Genomic DNA, 20,864 nt, shown 5'->3' with positions numbered 1-20,864 from the left:
ACGGAGGGGCTCTTCAGAGGAAAACCCTACAGAAAGAACACAGCTTCCTGCAAGTCATGCTCCATCTCGATGAGAATATCATCGGGCAGAGTGTTTGGATTGGAAATCTCAAGGGTGAAAAAAGGGTGTTTACATACTGAGCTGGAGTGTGTTCAGTCTTCCAGCATAAATTACACAGCTGTTTAATATTATTTACTAGTGTAAAAATGTGCTTAGAACATTCAGGCAAATCCAGAGAACATCCAAATGCACATACTTGATAGATCTCTGAAAGAAAACAAGGTATGTACCAGTATCCATGACAACAAAGCCACCACGATCCATGGGTATGTGAGCAAGACACTGCTTAGCATTATGGAGATTTTAAAAAGCCTGCTGCTGTTGAGGGCAGAGCTTTTCATGCATATTTTCATGCATATTAAGTTTATTACCTATTCCCAATTAGGTGTCTTGGTGTTTGGTGAGGTTTGGAATTTGGTGGGAGGAAGGAGCCCCCGGCTCACTGCAGGGGAGCAGCCCAGGGGCGTGGGGGGCAGCCAGCACCCACCGAGGGCACCCCTGGCTCTGCACAGCCCTGGCACCCGCAGCAGGGCAGGGAGAAGTGGAGCTGGCGGGTGCAGGGCTGGCATCGGGCTGGCCACTGAGCCAGGGCCGTGGGAAGAAACACAGCGCCTCAAGTCTGGTCTGGTCCCAGATGAGCTGCCTGTGTCCCCAGCTGGGTCCTGCCCCTGGGCCCACCACAGCTCCCATGGGTGTCTGTCCCTCCCCCTGGCCCAGCCCCACGCAGGGCAGTGCCAGCCCAGGCACAGGTCAGGGGTCAGAGACAGCCCCCAGGAGAACGGGGCACAGGGAGAGCAGGTTAGGGGTTCAGGTGAGAACAGGGCACAGGGAGAGCAGGTTAGGGGTTCAGGTGTCAGATCCCAGGAGAACGGGGCACAGGGAGAGCAGGTTAGGGGTTCAGGTGAGAACAGGGCACAGGGAGAGCAGGTTAGGGGTTCAGGTGTCAGACACAGCCCCCAGGAGAGCAGGGCACAGGGAGAGCAGGTTAGGGGTTCAGGTGAGAACAGGGCACAGGGAGAGCAGGTTAGGGGTTTAGGTGTCAGATCCCAGGAGAACGGGGCACAGGGGGCTTCTCCATACACAGCTAGGCTGCCAAGGTGGTGTTCCTGGAGGGAAATAAACCCTGAGATGTGCTACGAGGGGAATGGTGTCAGGGAAAAACCAAACTCCTCTAGGTCCTGTTCTCTCATCTTGCTTCCAGTGTCATCTTTCTGATCCAAGGAAATCTGCCACAACAATGAGCCCCAGCTCAGAACTGCCACAAATTGATGCCAAAGGAAAAATAAACTGGGAAATTCAGGGGAGTGCCCCACAAGAGCCACTGTTCTGCAGGCAGCACAGGAAGGAGGGAGGTTCCCGTGCAGCTGCTGTAGGCTGGTCCTGGCACAGAGGGCTGGCTCTCCCTCCGTGGTTCTCTCCAAACTCAGCTCTCCCATCCCATCGGCACCTGCCAAAACCAAAATGAGTTAGTCACCTCAGGATGAACGCAGCCAGGGCAGCCCCTCAGCAAACCTTCACCTTTAGATCCTGGAAGTCCAAAATCTCACCTGGAGCTATACCTGGAACCAGAGAGGAAACAAAGACTCCTGAAAAAGGGCCCTGTGCTGCGTCCTGGGGTCTGCACTGTGGCTCCACCGACCTTTCCCACTTCCAATGTGCTCGTACTCACAAGAGCTAAGGGACCTCCTCAGAAGTAACCATGGTACAAACCTTTGCATGACACTGGAAGTTATCATTCCTCGGGAAAGTCTCCCCTTTCAGACCACTATTCACACGAGAAACTTTACATCCTGTCATTTATTTTAGAGTAAATATTTCATTTCACTGCCTCTGTTTCATGACTCTTTCTTTCTTACATAGGAGATTCTGAAGAGCAAAAGTGAGTAACTTTGTGACTTTGGAACAGAAATGATGATGCTCTTTGGAACAAGGGTCACTGGATAATGCAGGAGTCCAGTTTCTCTCTCAAATATTTTCTGGGTTTTGGTGGGGTTATTTTCCAACTAATAGCTTTTTTATTTCCTGAGAAAAAGGCAGTCTGAACCCAGAGTGCCCGTTGGAAAATCTGTTGTTGTGTTTATGAACTATTGGATCGGCTGGAGATTGTGACATGAATACCAATTTAGCAAAGGGACAGAAACAAACCATCTGTGCGAGGGTGGAACCGTGTCTGCACAATGTCAGCTCAGGGCAACTTGTTACACAGAGAATACAGTAATTAGAACGGAGAACACGTTCTTAATGGAGTAGTTGGCTCGACCTTAACTGCAGTGACAGGAAGGAGCCATTGGGTGTCCACAGATGGGTTTAAGGAGCAGAAGTCACACTGCTCTCCGGGGTCGCAGACGAGGACGCTCCTGCCACTGCCCGCCAGCGTCCGGAGGGGTGCTGGGGGCCACCCCGAGCCTGGGGACCGATCCAGCTGGGCAGGCTGGGCTGGCACCCCAGAGCCCCACCAGGCAGGGGAGCGGCCCCACAGCACGGCCCCACAGCCAGGGAGCTCCTGCGGGGCAGAGGGGAGCCAGGAGAGGGCAGGGACAGGGATGGGACAGGGCTGGGACAGGGCAGGGACAGGGCTGGGACAGGGATGGGACTGGGACACAGCAGGGACAGGACTGGGACAGGGATGGGAAAGGGTTGGGACAGGGATGGGACAGGGCTGGGACAGGGCTGGGATAGGACTGGGACAGGGATGGGACTGGGCTGGGACAGGGATGGGACAGGGATGGGACAGGGATGGGACAGGGCAGGGACAGGGATGGGACAGGGATGGGACAGGGATGGGACTGGGACACAGCAGGGACAGGACTGGGACAGGGATGGGATGGGTTGGGACAGGGATGGGACAGGGCTGGGACAGGGCTGGGACAGGGATGGGACTGGGCTGGGACAGGGATGGGACAGGGCTGGGACAGGGCAGGGACACGGCTGGGACAGGGCAGGGACTGGGCTGGGACAGGGCAGGGACACGGCTGGGACAGGCAGGGACAGGGCAGGGCACGGGCACAGCTGTTCAACAGGACCACGGGCAGTCAGCAGCAGCTCAGCTCAGCTCTCCCTCATGTCCCAAATGTCCCCAAGCTGTCACCCCATAGGGCCGCTGCGGGGCCTTGGGCTGGACAGCGCCAGATGGGATGGGATGGGATGGGATGGGATGGGATGGGATGGGATGGGATGGGATGGGATGGGATGGGATGGGATGGGATGGGATGGGATGGGATGGGATGGGATGGGATGGGTGGATGCTCCAGTCCCTCCCGGTGCCACGGGTGCCCAGCCCTGGCTGTCCTGGCCATGCCAGCCCTGTGGCCGCAGCCCTGCCCCGCTCCCCCCACAGGGACCATCCCTCGGGCACTCCCATCCTCCCGGACCCAGTGGGGCCAGCACTTCCAGCACAGCATAAATTAATTTAGCCCGTGGCAGTAAAGTGCCTTACAGAGGTGATTATATTCTGTACTAGAGTGAATGCACCTTAATAAACCCCAGCCAAATGCATATAGAAAAGGTAATGCTGCGGATTTATCTTTTTTTTTTTTCTGTATTCTTTTATGGCCTCCATTTGCTTTTGTTCTCTTTTTTTATCCTTTTGGCTTTTATGTTTGCAAGTGATAAATTTTCCCATGTTTTACATTTTATATGTAGTTTATCTCTTTATTTTGTACTTATATTGCATTGAAAATGGAATGAGTCTTTAGAATAATACAGCTGATATTGAATTTTTTAAATTGCTATTGGGTATATACTGCATAAGGTGGTTATCTGATCTCCAACTTAATCATGGGAAAATATTGCTATGGGGAAAGCTGACTGAGTAACAATGAGACCCCTATGCTTTCACAAAATTTATTTAACTATAAACCTATTATAAAGCATTAATTTAGAATTCTCTTACTTTCTGCTACATTCAGGTCAGATTTATTGTACACCATTACTGAATTCACACCAAAACTGAATTAATCGGGCAGTCTCAGAGGTTCCTATTTAAGTTTATCAAGATATGCTTCTGCTCTCAGGATTTCCCGACTGCCAAAGTCAGTAAATATAAACAAAATTACAGTTTTGTTGTGGTTCAGAAGTGGAGATTCAGGGATGAGATAGGACATCATGTATTTGTCCTACTAGAAATAATGGTTGTCCAAAGCTGAAGCCGGTAAAGGCTGAAACATTCGCAGTACCTTGGAGAGCTCTGGGATTGCAAAGGCCACAGCCTCCTCTCACAGCTGTCAGACATGGAAAAAGGCCCAGGGCATTTCCACACTGCCACCTCGTGCTGAATAAAAAAAAAAAACAAAGTCAGTTTTCAGGTATAAAACCCAAGTAACAGCAGAGACGTAGCTCAGCTGGATACTCCACCCCTTTCCCCACACAGGTAAAGGCTGTTCCAGCAGAGAGGAAAAGGTTACAGGTGCTGAGGCAAGTGAGGTGAACACTGGCACGAATAAAAAGCAAGCATAACAGAAGGCTTTAAATGTTAACTTTTCTCTAAGTGCAGTTTTTCTTAGAATATGGCAAGGATTTCTATAAAAGCGTCCCAGATTTGTTTCTGCAGGTGGTTTTGCTCAGGTGTGTTGCATATTCCCAGCGGAACAGAGATATCCTGCAGCTGATGGGAGCACTGCACAGAGCCCAGGTCTGCAGTCCTGCTTTTCCTGTGCCTGTGCAAGGGGACATCCAGAGCTGACATTAGCTCCCAAATTCCTAGCTGGAAGTGGCTTGGAGTGATTTTTGCTGGCTGCAGCCAGCACAGACAGCTGTAGTTTGCAGTGTATGAGGTGTCAAGTCTTGCACATTCAGCGGTACCCACTGAAGCTGGGCTCCCTCACCACCCTGTGGGGACAATTTGGCCCCTCACTTTAATTCCAGCTTGGTCATTCCCAGCTGAGCCCAGTGGATCACCAGGTCCTTCTGAAAGGGTACAGTGATGTGAGACCCCGGACCTCAGGAGCACAAGTCTCACCATCAGAGCTGCAGGAAGCCTGTCCAAACCCTTGCTTACCTCACAGCTAAAATAACACATATTTTGACTGGTTCTCCAGCTGATGTCTCCTCCGGGGTTTATTTGAATCTCAAGTGATGAGCAGAATTAACCAATGAATCGAATTGTAGGACTTTTAGGACAGGGCAGTTTTAATGCCACCCATCAGAATAAACAAATTTCTCAAAATCCAGATTTGCCTTTCAGAATTGCCAAGGAGCAGCAGGGCTCAGCCAAGGCTGTGGCTGCTCTGGCCACTGCCCCAGCAGGAGCCTCTGGGAGGGGCAGCCAGTGTCCGTGTGCCAGGAGCGGGGCACACACCCCTCTGGTGCCCTGGCTGCTCCAGACCCTGGCAGGGGCTCAGAGACCCTGGAAAATGCTAAAAACACCTGTGGCTTTGATTTTAGCCAGTGGAAAAAGCTGTCAACTTTGTATGAGGAATTACAAGCCACAAGGGTTTGAGCGGTGTGGTAATTGAATTACCACAGGGTGGAAAAGTAGAATTTTGGGATTTTTAGAATGGGTTCAAGGGGGTACAAGATGAAGGAATTTGGGCATGTCCTGGCCTTCTTCTCCTTCTTCTTGCCCTCCATGTCTTGGTGTGATGGTGACACTTTTCTGTTGATTTAAGGCAGACACACTGTCTAACATAAATGATAGATATTGGTGCATTGTTATAAACAGACCATAGGTAACTTTTGATATAAAAGGAAAACAGCACCTGAGAGGGCAGACAGAACGCCATGGGCTCCTTGCTAGGCAGAGCTCAGAGAAAGAATTTTAGATAAGAAGAAATAAACAGCCTTGAGAACGCAATTGGAAGCATTCCAGGCTCCTTCTCTGGATGCCGGGCCAGGGAAGCAAAGACTCTTTTTGATCTCTCGGGGTCACCCTGACCTACAGAACCCCCAGAGAAATCAACACCTGCCTAGGTATAATCCAAGATCTCCACAGTTTAGAGCCCTAAAGTGCTGCCACAACAAAGCATTCATTGTTTCCCAGCCTAGTCAAACTTCTAAGGACAAAGAAAAATGAAATTACGGAGTGGCAGTAATCCCACTTCAGCTAATGGTCTCATCCAAAGGCTTGTTTGTGACAAAGCTCGTCTCTTCCTCCTGAACACTGCTCAGCTGTGGAATCAGGATCAATTTCAGGAATAGGGAAGAACATGTTCCTGTTTGTTTCATTTGAATTTCTCTTTTAATGTGTTGGTAATATCTGCAATGCCCACTGCTGATGTAATATAGATCTAATTCTCAGTTCATTTAGCTGCTGCCTCAATAGGAACATAATGCCTTGTGGGAGTGATGATTAGAGAGCAACAGCAGAGATAGAAAGCAGAGATAAATGAAATAAATTCCAGAAAAGTTACTAACTACGTAATCTGTGGCCACATCAGTCAGCTGCTGCTCTGATGCACTAAATGGCTGCTTCATTTTGCTGTGTTTTTAATGATAGCCACATTATATAGCAGCAAGGAGGAAAGCGAGCAAAAATGCATAACCCACCCTCTCCTCCCGACCCCAATGTCATGGGAGTACCAAGGGTGGAGGAGATGGAGCCATAAAAGTGAATGGCATGGCACATGCCTCTCAAGCTGTTATCTGTTATCCATAAGGAATTAAAATGAGCTCGTTATTTCGTATGTGCCAGAAAAATGGGTTCATCAGTATTGTGCTGAAATGCATTATGACTTACTGATTCTTGATCTCATGGCTGTTACACTTATTTGAAAACATATTTATAAGCTTTATGTCAACTGCCAGCCATTGAATTTTTATTGTATATTACAGAGAGAAGTCTTATGTCTCAATTTGCATCTCTCTTAGAAACACTGAACCACAGAATGCATAATTCTGTTCTTGTGTGATTTACTTGGGAAATACCCGATCACAGGCTCTGAGAACATCCCTCCCTAACACACCCAGGTGACTTCTGTTAGTTCCTGTCCCACTGCTGCCTGGGCAGCCCAGCAGAGCTCCAGCCTCTGGCAAAAGCCACAAGCTGAGCAGTGGCAGACCCAGGCTGCAGCTGAAGGGACCAAAATCTCCAACCCCTGCAGTGCCACCCTGCCCTGGCAGGGACACCTCCCACTGCCCCAGCTGCTCCAGCCCCAGTGTCCAGCCTGGCCCTGGGCACTGCCAGGGATCAGGGGCAGCCCCAGCTGCTCTGGGAATTTATTCCAGGGCCTGCCCACCCTCCCAAAGAGGAATTATTTCCCAGTGTTCAATCCATCCCTGCCCTTTGGCTGTGCAAGCCATTCCCTGTGTCCTGACCTGGGCTGCTCCAAGGGATTGTCTCCAGCCTGCAGGGAGCAAGAGGCTGAGGAGGGGTGGCATGTTCCTGGGGGGCTGTTCCCAGGGAGGAGCAGGACCACCTGCCCACGGTGGCTTCAGAAGTCGCCTCCTGCCACCCTCGTCCGTCCCTTCAGTGCTCACGCTGAGCTCCTTTGTCTCACCACTGCTGGCTGAGCACGTGCCCATGTGCCACTACTGTAATTCTGGAAATCTGTAAAGGCTGTGAACCAAAATCTCTGCAAATATTTGCGTTAATGTTTAATGAATTTGCTTCAGCTGTGTTTACCCTGCTTTGTATTCCCATCCTCCTAACAGTCAGGCATGAAAGCCTCACAAATATGACTCAAGGCTAAAGCAATGTTCAAAACAAGGACTTCCTCCCCAGTTCCATGCACCGCAGTGTCCCAGCACGGTCCCAGCACTGCTGACCCCTCCAGTCAAAGAAAAGATTCTTAGTTCAGACTTCAGAGGAGTGACCGAGGTCAAGGCCAGGCTGGATGGGACTTGGAGCAACCTGGTCTAGTAGAAGGTGTCCCTGCCCATGGCAAGGGGTGGAATGCTTCCAGATTTAACATTAGGATTAGTCCAGCCACCACAGCGAGCTTGGGCAGGGCACCATGACATCTCCCAGCTGATGAGGGGCTGCAGGAATAATTGATGTTTGCAGAGCACTTTGGAAAAGGTACATTCCTAGCACAGTTGGCATCTTCTGCTGGATGAAAGCAGGCACATCACCTCCCCCTCCAGCCGGGCTCCTCTGCTTGTCTGTTCCCCTCATTAAGGGTCACAGCATCTTCCCAACACAGCCTAACCCACAAGGGCACTTAATTATACAGATAACATAGTTTGTGTCACAACTAATCAGACTCGGTGCTACAGAAGAATCTCTTCTGAAGTGAGAGGTTAACACATTGTTGGTGTGAATGACAATGTGTGCAGCCATGGAGAGAAAAATCATCAGGAGTGGGTGTTGGACCCACTCCAGAAATCTGGTTTTCAAGGAGAGAATTAAACTGAACCAGTGACATTCTCAACTGCAGAAACACAAAAATACATGCATTTTTTGTGGATTTGAAATAAGAACAAAATAAATCCATTGACGTTCAGTTTATTCACAAGTGCTTAAAATCTGTATCACATCACGATTTCTCCAGCAAGAGGCAGCTGGACTCCTGCTCGTGTGCTCGAGAGCAGTGGGGGCACACTGCATGTTCCTGTTAGTCACACTGAGCAGCACCTCACCCACTGCAATCAGTGTTAAAATTCAGATCAATAGGACTATTTATGTGCTTATGTTGGGTTCATGCATGAAGGTTGTTCATTAATCAGGTTCTAACAGTGCAATAAAGGTCTAAAACTGGCATCAATGTTAAACCATGACCAACTGACCTAAACCTGCTTCTGAAGGCAAACAATCCCCATTCTCTATAATAAACATGGTGAAACTAAATAGAAAGGCTCTCCACACTGGGGTGTTTGTTCCCATTTCCTGTGCAGCTGGATCAAGACAAAATGCTGTAGCCCAGAGGAACACCTGCCCAGCATCCCACCACCCCTTACTTCTTTGTTCTCTATGGGGTACTAAAAGGTTTGATCCATGCTTTCCTATAGTGTTCATACATATTTTTCTTTAATAAAGGAACTAAAATGTGAGTGGGTTGTGTGTCTTAAGACAGATTCATTGCCAAGTTAACATTAGATGTTATTTTAAAAACTCGTAAAATTGACAAGTGGTGTGGCTGGCTAAGTCGCAATAAAGACATTGTGTTTGCTCTGACTGCCAGGCAGAACTGATGGTTATGTTTTCAGCCTTACAACAGCAAATGGGTTCGTATGTCTCATCATTTGTGTAAGGAGACAGGGAGCAGCAGTTTGTGCTGAGGCCAAGGGATGGCAGAGGGAGCGAGCCTCAGCTCAGCTCTGGGGGTGTCAGCGAGTGATCCTCGGGAATGGGCGTGAGGGAAAAACAGCAAAATATAAAACTCTCTTGAGACAGCTTGCTGATGGTGAATAAAAACAAAAAATATGACTGGAGCAAAAAGGTGCCTGGGAAAGCTCTCTGCTGTCAGGCTCCAAGAGTGTCAGTTCTTTATTTAACCCAAAACCAGCCAGGAGTAGCAACATTAAAAAGTCATGTTGCCTGTGGCTACATTCACCTGGGCTGTTCAGATGAAATGTCATAATTTCCAGAAACTTTCTTTATTTTCCAGCTGCATCTCAAGACCAGGGGATTTGCCTTATGGCCGTGTGTGAACCACAGGGAGAGAAGAACCCTCGAGGCCAGACCACCAGCACTCTCTGGCTTGCTGCCCTTCCAAGAGCTTCATCTGCCAGAGCCCTGTGCTCCAGGTTCCAGCCAGTCCAGGACTGCTCTGTGCACAGTTTGGGGGCCTTCCTCCCACAGACTCCTCACAGAGATGCTGCTCCTACAGACACTGCTGCTGCCGGGGTCCCTGTGCTCCCCAGGGATGTCCCAGTGCCTCCAATTCAACACCATCAGGACTGTGGGCAGGATTTCAAACATCTAAAGGTTCAGAGTCACTGCTAATGCTCAGGAAATTGCTGTTTTGTGGAAGCAGGGGGTGAAGAAGCAATGCTGACACAGCAGTCATCAAGGCTGTAGCAAGAAACATCCATTTCAGAATATCCAGATTTCTTTTCACAGGAGGACCACAAACAACTGGTGCTTTATGATGGACATGATCTCAGGTGCTCCTGGGGACCAGTTCAGAGTCAGGGAGTGGGGCAGAACACATTTTCCTCAGACATCTTCCCTTGTTTGAAGCTTGGTCAGTGCTGGGCTTGTGTTGCAGGCTGTCCTGCCTGCTGGGGGAAAAGAAAGAACTGATCTCTGAGTTACCAGTCCCAGTAAAGGCTGTCCCCAGACAGGACTCTGCAGGCTCAGAGCAGAGGCTCCTGGTGGAAAGCAGCCTCCTGACTCACTCTGTCCTCTTCCCATACAAGGAGAAAGTTTTTAAACTGTACATTGCATTTTCCCCTCGGTAGCTGTAAAACCAGGAGTTATAATAAATCCATAGCTCAGCCTGCTTCTGCAGGACAGCCTTTGCAGTGTGAGCAGGAAGGGCACTGCTCACAGAGCCCAGTGGCAGGGCAGGGGGGAGCTCAGCCCTCTGACCAGGCTGGCTCAGTGTGGCAGGAGCTCTGCAGCCCCAGCAGCGGGGACACCACCCTGGCCCCGTGCCCAGCTCCCTTTGGGGCAGAGGGCCTTGTCCCAGCCAGGTCCCCGGGCACCAGGCTCCTGCAGGACCCCGTGCCACAGACCAGGCTCCTGGGGGAGTCTGCTTCCCAGCAAAGCACACCCAGTCCTCCTCTTCATGCTATCTCCCATAGAATTGTGCAAAACCACGTTGCTAACCTCATATTTTTCAGATTAATTTCAGCAGCATCAGCATATTGGCAGTTCACTTAACTAATTATTGAATGTGTTTGTTTTCATTCAAAATATCCCCAGTAATAATTGTTGGCTCTCTTGTTATAAAAGATGCCAGAACCTATTTCAATTATTATTAGTTTTGGAGTAGAAATGACATTTTTAATATCCTCCTGGATGCTTGTTGCCACAGGAAATTGCCACGGGAGTCCAGTATCATCCTTTCTGTAACTGATATTTGTATTCTTCTCATTTCTCCCCTGGCCTCACCCAGCACTCCCCAAGCAGCAATCACACCTGACCAGGGAAACAATCCTGTCCTGCTTTACTGAGCTCCAAGGCAATGACAAGAGCAAGACTTTCCTGTAGGACAAAATTTCTGACCAGCAGTAAAATGTATTCAAAATAACCTTTGAGGTCCCTTCCAACCCTAGAAACCATTCTAGCATTCAATGATTCTTTGCACAGGTCTGCTGTGCCAAGAACATGAGGCTCATCCCCCATGTCCATCAGGAGGATCACAGCAGCTCTACAGAGTCCCCAGCGACCAGGCATTTTCCATGAATGCTGAGCTGGAGAAATAAATGTTGAAAGAAAAAAGGAACTTGGGCCCTACTGTCACAAGGGTCTTTCATAAAGTTTCTGGGACAAATTCCTTCACTCCTCTGGCTTCTCCCAGCAAACACAAGGCTGGGTAAGTAGAGTAGAAAGTTCCCCCATCTCAATCACGTTAAAATTTGGGTCTAACAGGTGTTGGTGCAGCCAGACCATCATCTCAGAAGGGCAACTAAAATCAGAATCTGCAACAAAACTAAGAATCAATACACAAAAATAACACACTAGAGAAATACATTTAAAAGATCCATTTTCAGATGCACCTTTTGGTACCTGCATCCACCTCAGCCACACACAGTTCTCACCTGGACTGGAATTCTGTCTGTGAACTGAAGTGAAAAGAGTGGAGCTCAGTGCTCGTGTAACTGATCTGCTGGTCATCCCAAACTTCTCACCTCAGTGCCCAAATTGCTTTCTACAGACCCAATCCAAAGCCTGTGGAAATAAAGAGAAGATTTTCTATTACGTGCCGTGGACTTTGGATGGAGCCTGGCCTCTTGCAGGGCCAGTCGATGCAAGACATCAGTGCATAGGAATTGAGTCATGATTTTATAAACTGGGTATTTTATGAATAATGTTCTCAGGCTGAGCCCCTAAAGTGCAGAAGAGATTGGTTTTATGCAGGTTTAATCATAAGGCCCAGTGTCTATAATCAGAGAAATGCATTCTCCTTCCCCCAGACGGGGAAGGTCAGACATCCAGCACATCCCCTCACTGCAGCACCAGCTTGTCCCAGCTTCTGATTCCCAAACTCACTCCTGATTTATTGCCCAGGCTACGTTCACAGCGGGCTGTCTGCAGGCTGGACAGAGGTCTGGAGGATAAATGCTGAGGGTCCCACATGCCTGCTCCACGTCCAGCCCTTCTGCAGAGGTGCAGGGCGTTCCCAGCCCTGGGAGCTGCTGCAGCTGCCTCTGCACGGGGCACAGGCGATGCCACTGGGCCCTGTCACACTGTGACTCTGCCCACGCAGCCATGCTCTGACCCACTGTGGCAGAAACAGGTGCTCCAGCCATTTTCCACCAGCATTTTCCTCAGCCTCGTTCTCTTACACAGCCAGGCTTGCAGAGCCCACAGCCAGCTGCTGCACTTCAGAGTCAAACCACTGTGAGCTGAGCGCAGCAATTCAGCATGAGATGGCATTAAAAAGAAGGACTTTAAGAGAAGCTGGCCCAGATTCAGCAGCAGGATATGGATTTAAAGCACAAGACCAAATCCTGTGCCCCACTTGGCCTTGCAGCTATTGAGATATATCTCTGAGCTCCTGGCAAGGCGATCAGCTTTCTACCTAAACGTTGGCACATCCTCCTCTCAGTGCTCTGAGGCACCTCCTGTGACCCCGGCCACGGTCGCTGCAGCTGCACGTGTACCAGAGCAGTGGCACTGCAGGCTGGGGGCTCGGCAGGAGCTGCACCAGTGCTCACAAACAGCTCCTCTGCTCCCCGAGGCAGTCATGCAGCTGGCAGCCACAATTAGTTGTGCAGATAAACAGCTACCAGGATTCCGTCCCTGGGATGGATTGGCAGACTTCTATCATGTAATCAGTTTTACAGACTGCGATCTGAGCTCCTCTGCCTTCTCTCCCTGCTTTCCCACAAAACCAAGCTCACACAGCCCTTGCTGGCAGTAACAAAATCTGTCTGAATCCCAAAGTCAGGCACTCATGAAATCAAAGCCACTGCTCCCAGGTGAATTGGCTCCAATGATGCTCTTTGTTGATCACTAGAATAAGACTGCACCTGCCTGAGCAATAATGCAACTTCTTCCAAAGGAGGAAGAACTCATACTGCAGCCCAGGGATGTGCTCTTGGTGACCACACCAGGGACAGGGGAAGGAGCACAGGGAATGTTGCTGTGGTCCATTTCTTCCATTTTTCAGTTCTCTTATTTGTCCCCTCTTCTTCCCCCAGAGACCATTCACAGGTGTTTGTTTGCTGCCTTCTCCATTCCTGTGACTATTCCCCTCCACATGGCAGAGAGGTTGCATTGCACATCCTTTCCTAGCTCTGGGGCTCACACAGTGTGACTTCCAGAAAAACACAGCACTTGCTCACCATCCCTGGGCCACATCCTTGTCTGCAGTACCCTCGGGAACCTGGGCACTGTCAGCGCACAGCAAACAGCTCTTCCCTTCTGTGCCACCCTCCTGCAGAACACCCCACATTCTCTCTCACCTTTTACATCTCAATTACACTTGCAATAGAGTCCTGGAAGCATGCAATCCTTAAGGTTGGCAATGATCTCCAAGACCACCAGGCCTAACCAAAACATTTCCTCGTGGGAGAGGGGCTGTGACTGCCGTTGGCTCACGTTGTCACTGCTTCAACCCGAGCTCATTTCTGCTCCCCTCCCAGAGAGAGCAGGGAGGAGGCAAACACACCACCCACAGTGGGTAGTTCTGCTGTGTTTATTCTGGCCATAACTGCTCCAGTTTATTCCTCATGAATCCTCTTGCTGCCTGCCATCTCCTTGGGTGGCAGCTCCAGGCACTGGAGCCACAGGTAAAGCCACAGGTGCTGCCAGTGCCCTGCCCCACAGGATGGCAGGTGAGGAGCAGCCAGCGCCCAGAGCCTCCGCCAAGCCCCAGGGCCCTTAGCAGCGTTAGAGTGCTTTGAGAGATCCCAGAAAAGCACATTCCTTCTGTCCCCCCTGAAACTGCAGCTCGGGGGCAAATGGTGAAAGGCACCTGCCTCACCTCCTGTGGCACAGCACGAGGCAGGGCTGGGCACAGCGCGGTGCCATGGTGCTGAATTTCCTGGAACGCCACAGCTCTGTCTTTCGGCCTCCTGAAACCCCTCCCGGGTCCCCTGCAAAGCAGCCCGTGCTCCGGGCTGGGCACAGGCACGAGTGGGCAGCACAGAGCCCAAGCCTCCCCCCAGGCATCCAGGCAGCCCTGCCTCCCTCTTACTGAGGGGTTCCTTTTCAGACTGACACATAGCACCAGCTGAAGTAACCTGGTATGAAAACTGTTCATGATGAAAGATGTTTCTAATTCAAGAAGCTTTCATAGCCTTGAAAAGTGTGAGAGTTAATTTGCAACTATGTCTGTGCAAGAGGTGACAAAACAGTTAAGTGAGGAAATAATAAAGATATTGCCATCCTCTCTCGAGGATCTTGTGTCTCTAATTTAATAGTTTTAAGCTTTTTAAAGCATTTGCCAGCACGGTTTTCTCACTTTAGCTGGGCACAGCTTGTGACCTCCATCTGAGTCATGTCAAATCCCAACGCTCGTGAGTGTGTGAATAAAATCCTGTTTCCTTTGTCTCAGCGCCCTGGACAGCGTTTGTTGAAGCAGCCTTGGCACGGGGGCCAGCTGGGGCGGGCAGGGCAGCGAGGGACCCGCAGCTGCCGCTGACCTGCCAGTTCAGGTCCCACCTGGGCTGGAATGGTGGTCCTGCCCAGCCAAGAGGAAGAGTGTCTTGGCCCAGGGGTGACCCTGTGGTCACCAAACACCCATGGCCCCATGCCAGGCCCCAAGGGCTCCCCAGGGTGCACCACATGTGGGGCTGGGGGCAGCTTCACACAGGATTTGGCAATATAAAAAAACACCCAGGCTGGTTTATCCGTGGACACAGGGAAATCTGTCTCAATGTAAAAAGGAAAAGGTGGATCAAGAAGGAGAGAAATCTCGCACAAAAAAACCTAACTAAATTACAAGAGCATCAATAAATCTCAGATTATTCTTATTCAAATAGGACCTGGACCCCCACTGCTGGCTGATTGCACTGACTGAGATCAGACACAGACAAGGAAACAGAAAAGGGCTTTTTTACATCTTCACATTTATTAGGCAAGAAAAACGTAGGTGTTCTTCCATGGGACTGCTGTGCTGATCCGTGACATTCTCCTCGTGCTGTTCTGCCTTGACTCAGCAGTCTGAATAATTCCAGTATTTTACCTTCCTGCAGGAACCTGCTGAGGGAAGCACCACACTTCTTCTCACACCTGAGGAAAGCCTTGCACGTGTCAAAGGAATATGTTTGAAGGGGTTTTCCCTACAAAAGCTGAAGAAGAGAGAACTTAGGAAGTGTGCACTTTGGATTCTCATTCCTTAACCAGCCCTGTGGCAGCAGCACCAGCCAAGCCTCAGCCCGCCCCACAGGAACCAGAGAGGCAAATTTGGGGAGCAGGATTCCAGCATCCTTCAGCTTTTGGTGTCTCCAACTCTCCACTGTCCTGGCAGAGAGACTGAACAGCCAAAATCCGTGACAAGCCCTGAATTGTCCCTCTCCCTGGAAAATGGGTGTCTGTGTGCAGAGCCTGAGTCGCTGCCGTTCATTACCCCCTCCTTGTGCTGCTAACTGTGAATAAGCAGCAACACTTTGATAAAGTTTGCAAAAGCATAATTAGTCCTACAGGCACAGTATTTTCCCATTTCAAATGCTGCTTCCCCAGCTGCACTTTGCAGATTTATGATTTCAAAAGCAGCTGATCGCAGCCTCTACTGCAGCTCAAGAATTGAGAGGTTTGGGCTTAATGACATTCAAAACCTTATTAAAATATAAGCAGAGAGAGATGCAGTACATGATCCTCCATTTTCTTTGTTATGTGCATCTGTCACAATCTAAAGATGTGAGAAAAAAGAAAAATCTAATACAAACAGACTTTATCAGAAATTCTGCTGGGATTCCATAGCATGTAATCCTTTTTCATGTAGTCCTTTATTTCTGTAATGAGCTAAAACACACGAGGAAAGGAGAGGAGAGGAGAGGAGAGGAGAGGAGAGGAGAGGAGAGGAGAGGAGAGGAGAGGAGAGGAGAGGAGAGGAGAGGAGAGGAGAGGAGAGGAGAGGAGAGGAGAGGAGAGGAGAGGAGAGGAGAGGAGAGGAGAGGAGAGGAGAGGAGAGGAGAGGAGAGGAGAGGAGAGGAGAGGAGAGGAGAGGAGAGGAGAGGAGAGGAGAGGAGAGGAGAGGAGAGGAGAGGAGAGGAGAGGAGAGGAGAGGAGAGGAGAGGAGAGGAGAGGAGAGGAGAGGAGAGGAGAGGAGAGGAGAGGAGAGGAGAGGAGAGGAGAGGAGAGGAGAGGAGAGGAGAGGAGAGGAGAGGAGAGGAGAGGAGAGGAGAGGAGAGGAGAGGAGAGGAGAGGAGAGGAGAGGAGAGGAGAGGAGAGGAGAGGAGAGCTCTCACCTGGTGCTCGCTGACCGGGGGACACCGGTGCTGACACAGTTCAGTCCACGAGGATGGAAACTCCCTGGAAGCTGGAGCTTTTGTGGCTGTGAGGTCGGTCCAGTGGTGTCAGTTCCAATCAGCCTCCTCTTGCAGAAACAGACTGCCACAGTGGGCTGGTTTTCAAACAGATCCAATATTTTGCTGCTTAGCTTGACTTTTAGGTTTATTTCCCAATTGACTTGCTCATAACAGCTTATCCTGTAGTCAGATTCCTGGGCTTCAGGAGCAGGGCCGGCTCTGCTCAGCCTGGGCTGAAACAGTGGGCTGGTTTTTATTTATTTTACTTCCTTAAAATGTCAAGATTTAATACAGCTTCAACCTTAGCTCAGCTGCTGCAGTGCAAGAGCTCCTGCACTGTTTGCCAAAGCTGGATATTCTATAGCCCTGGCCTAAATCCATACACAGGGAGACGAGGTCTTTCCCCAGCAGGGGAAATTTTCCAGCAGCAGTGTGGCTTCTCAGGGGTGCTGCTGACTCCTCAGGGTCCAAAGGAGCTTCTTCCAGAGCTGAAATCAGCGTTTTCCCAAAGATGGTAGGATGGAGTTGACACTGGACCAGTTCACAATGTGTACGACTGGAAGACCCTTCATTTTAATTTTACATCAGGTTTACTGTTTCTTACCTCAGGTGCATCTGAGGTAAGATATTTCTGTGTACATTCACCAGCTTCTTCTAATGCAGTTACTGCAGTCTGGGTTGCAGTAATTCCCAATGTTTCATATTGGGGATTCTCTGCATATTCCAAACTCCAGGTGCTGGGTTTGTCTGTGCCCACCGTGAATTTAATCCAAACAGTGACCGCTGCCCTGGCTCATCCCTGGGCCTGGCAAGTTGCTGCTTCCAGCAAATACTGGGATGTGCTGCTCGCTGTCCTATCCAGATTTACCTCTCGTGCCAGCTGATGGAAATAGCGATTTCCTTTGAAAACCACCTTTGTCTTTGCATTTGACACCTACGGCTGTTCCTCTGTCCCAGTGCATGGCAGCACAGCTGCGGGGGATGCACATCTGCACCACAGACGGACAGACGGACAGGGAAAGCAAGGCACCACAGACGGACAGACAGACAGGGAAAGCAAAGCACCACACACGGACAGATGGACAGGGAAAGCAAGGCACCACAGACAGACAGATAGACAGGGAAAGCAAGGCCCGTGGCTAGGAAAGTATTGATGAGCAGAGAGGGTAGAGACAGGGGAGAGGAGTGCTCAAACCGAAAGAAGCTTGTAGAAAGCAGAAACCTGGAGCTGTTACACTCAACCCCTGCTCCTCTCCTCCAGTTCGCAGCTATCTTTTTCTGAAAAAAAAATAAACTAACACGATAAAATATCATAAATTTGGGTTGTGATGGTGCCACACCACCTAATGCTTTTTTTTTTTTTCCCCTGGGATGGTCTGGAAATCTAGGAGCACCTCTAACAGCCCCTTGATATGGAAATTAGTTCCTGGGAGCACTGAGAGGCAGAGATCTCTCCCCAGACAAAACAAAGGAATGGGCTTTCTCCGGGGCAATTGCAAAGCGATTTGGGGGCGATTGGGCGGAATCTGATACGTTTGTGAAACTAACAGAAGAGTCCCGTGCTGCTTTCTGTAGAACAAACACTTCCAAAATCAAACAGCCGAAAAATAACCAAACATTTAAAAACGGAAAGTAACGAAACATTGTAAAATGCAAAACCAACCAAGAGCAAAAGTAACAAACATTTCTATCAGGAAAGGTAACGAAACATTTCCAGGGAGAGGGAGGTCTGGCAGCTCTTCACACACTGCGCGTGGACGTTTATCACCGCAGAGTAGCTGGACGTTAATTTTTATGAAAATTACTTTGTAAGTGGCAGCTTATTGAGACATTTATTGGCAGTAATTATTCAAATGAAAGAATAAAGCCAATAAATTTGGTTCTTCAGGAAATTAGTGCTGATTTGCAGCATGAATAAACACAAATTCCCGTCTTCTCCCACGCTCGGCAGCAGCACAGAACAATCCTGGCGCAGAGCGGCACGGAGGGACCGGGAGCATCCCTGGGAATGATTCCCAGCTCGGGCGTGGGAAGGAGCCCGACTCCTTCGTCCTGCGGGCACCCAGGGGAGCCTGAGGAAATGCTCCAGGGCGCTCCTCTTGCTCCGTGCCAGGCCCTCCATTCCCGCACGTGTTTGAGGACATCTGCCAATTATGCGCACCAGGGAAATGCAACACCTGGAAGGACAGGGTTGGAGAGAAACAGATGCAGAAGGGAATGTCCTGAATCTATCAATTAAATATTAATATGGTCTAAAATACAAATATTCTCTCTAGAAATGAACAGATACCGGGCTTCTAGGCAGGAGAACGTGTGCCAGAGGTTATCATATAATATATGTTATAGGAATATAAGACGTATCAGATACCTCACTCGATAATAAAAATGAACACCCCAGGTGTGGGCTGCCCCACGGTGAGAAGCAAAGCATCACCTTGTGTGACTGCCTAACAGGAGCACTCAGTCCTTACTGCAGAGCTTCACCTGGAAATTTATTCCTGAGTAAGTGGTAAGTAAAGATTTTGACTTCGGACTCATCAGTCTCCGATGATCAGCAGCTTTAATCATGAAGACAAATTTCTGAGCATGTCAAAACATTTATGGAAAAGAATTTAAGAATTAAAAAGCACACAGTGATTCCTTAGGGCTCAGGCTGAAGTCTGAGCCACTATTCCAGCTGTAAGATTTAGTTTCATTTCAGTTTCAATTATAAGATTTTATTCTTGCTATTAATTTACACTGTCATCTGAAATTTAAAGATTTGACGTAGTAAGATGCAATTATGGTGGGAACTAAAGGCTTCTCCAGAATTCTTTGTGTTAAGTAAAGGGCATGTTTTTAGAATTAAACAGTGGAAATATTAGCAAATATTATATAAAGATGTAGAAATGTGGCTTTGTATAAAAAAAATTAATGATCTTGGTTTAGATTAACTCCCACTTGCATTGCTGACTATTTTCTCTCATCTTGAAATCCCGTTTTTGTTGCTGAAATGGATTTACCCCTGCTGAGGTGTCAGGTTTGTGCCCACCTCCTCCCTCATGCGCGGTTTGTAGCTACAGCTTCAGCTCTGGGGACATCCCAGGCACTCACAGGATCTGAATTTTGTGCTCCCTTCCCCTAGAAGCTGAAGAAGGGGAGCAGAAGTCAGAGAGCAGAGCTGCTTTCGAGTGGTGACTCCAGCCTGAGCTTTCCAGAGCCTGGGAACTGGCACCTGCATTTCGGCATTCCCTCCGTGCCAAGCAACACCAAAACCTTCTCCAGCCTCTGCTGCCTTACAGAGCTGAATCCATGCCAGAGAGAGGGAGGTGTGCACCTGGAGGTGTTTATTGGGATGGAAGCACAAACCCTGGGCACACCTGTGCTCCAGGCTGGGCTGGCAACTGCCCTCGGCCTCACCAGAGCCAGGCTGGGCACAGGGAGGGGATGGGATGGGATAATGGGGTGGGATGGGATGGAATGGAATGGAATGGAATGGAATGGAATGGAATGGAATGGAATGGAATGGAGGTCCACTCTGGAATGCTGGCTGCACCCACCACGCTCAGAGGGAGAACCTGCTCCCTGGAACCCCATGGAGCATGTTCAGCTTGAGAGCAGAATTAACTGTTCATGCTCTGGAAGGGAGCATGAATGAGAGAGTCCGATTTCATGCTTGGGTGGCAGTTCCCAGGCAGTGCTGGAATGCTGGAATGCTGGGCCCAGCCATGCAGCAGGAATGCCAGGAGTGGGGTGTGGAGCAAGGCCAGACAGGGGGATGGCCCAGCAGCAGACACTGCCTCCAGCATGGATTATAACAACGTCATCACTTGTGCACTTAAGCCCCTGAAGACATGATTCTGACAACAGCACAAATAAATTGGGTGCCTGATACAAAAATACTCCTGAAAATTTTATATTTTCACGGCAACCAGCTTATTATATTTACATGAACAGCTGCTGCAGGTTCACTAAAATCTTCAAAACAGATGGACATAAAGAAAGAGCTGGTAATTAACAAAGCTATATGTTGATTAAATCAGCATGTGGCTAATTTTAATGATTACTGATCCTTATTGGGGTCCATAAGACTTCTCAGAATCAAACCCACTTTAGCTGATGTGTGGATTAGGTGCAGAGCTGCAGACACTGGTGCTGTCCTGTGCTGCAGTGCTGGGCAGCACCGATGGCTGTGACACTCTGTGGCTCCAGGCCTGACCCTGCTTCCAGCAAAACCCACTGGAACAAGAGGTTCATAGCCAGGGTGGGCTGCTGTCAGCATCCCTCGTGGCTTGGACATCAAAGTTTTCAGCATTAGTTTCTGCCCAAGCAGTGCACCCTGTAATACCAGTCACTGGGATGGA

The 20,864-nt window shown here is 49.5% G+C and overlaps 1 long non-coding RNA gene across 1 annotated transcript; it reads right to left on the bottom strand.

Annotated features, from left to right (window-relative positions):
• Window positions 1-15,099: 15,099 nt before the first annotated feature.
• LOC116183891 (uncharacterized) lies at window positions 15,100-16,738 on the bottom strand. Its single transcript, XR_004148591.2, has 2 exons — window positions 16,462-16,738; window positions 15,100-15,342 (listed from the first exon to the last, which is right to left on the bottom strand). It is a non-coding gene; the product is annotated as an uncharacterized LOC116183891 (long non-coding RNA).
• Window positions 16,739-20,864: the final 4,126 nt, after the last annotated feature.

Source organism: Lonchura striata, chromosome 9 (assembly GCF_046129695.1).
Source record: "Lonchura striata isolate bLonStr1 chromosome 9, bLonStr1.mat, whole genome shotgun sequence".
Classification (NCBI taxonomy): Eukaryota; Metazoa; Chordata; class Aves; order Passeriformes; family Estrildidae; genus Lonchura; species Lonchura striata.
The sequence above is the reverse complement of the archived record's forward strand: the minus strand, read 5'-3'. Positions and strand labels throughout refer to the sequence as shown.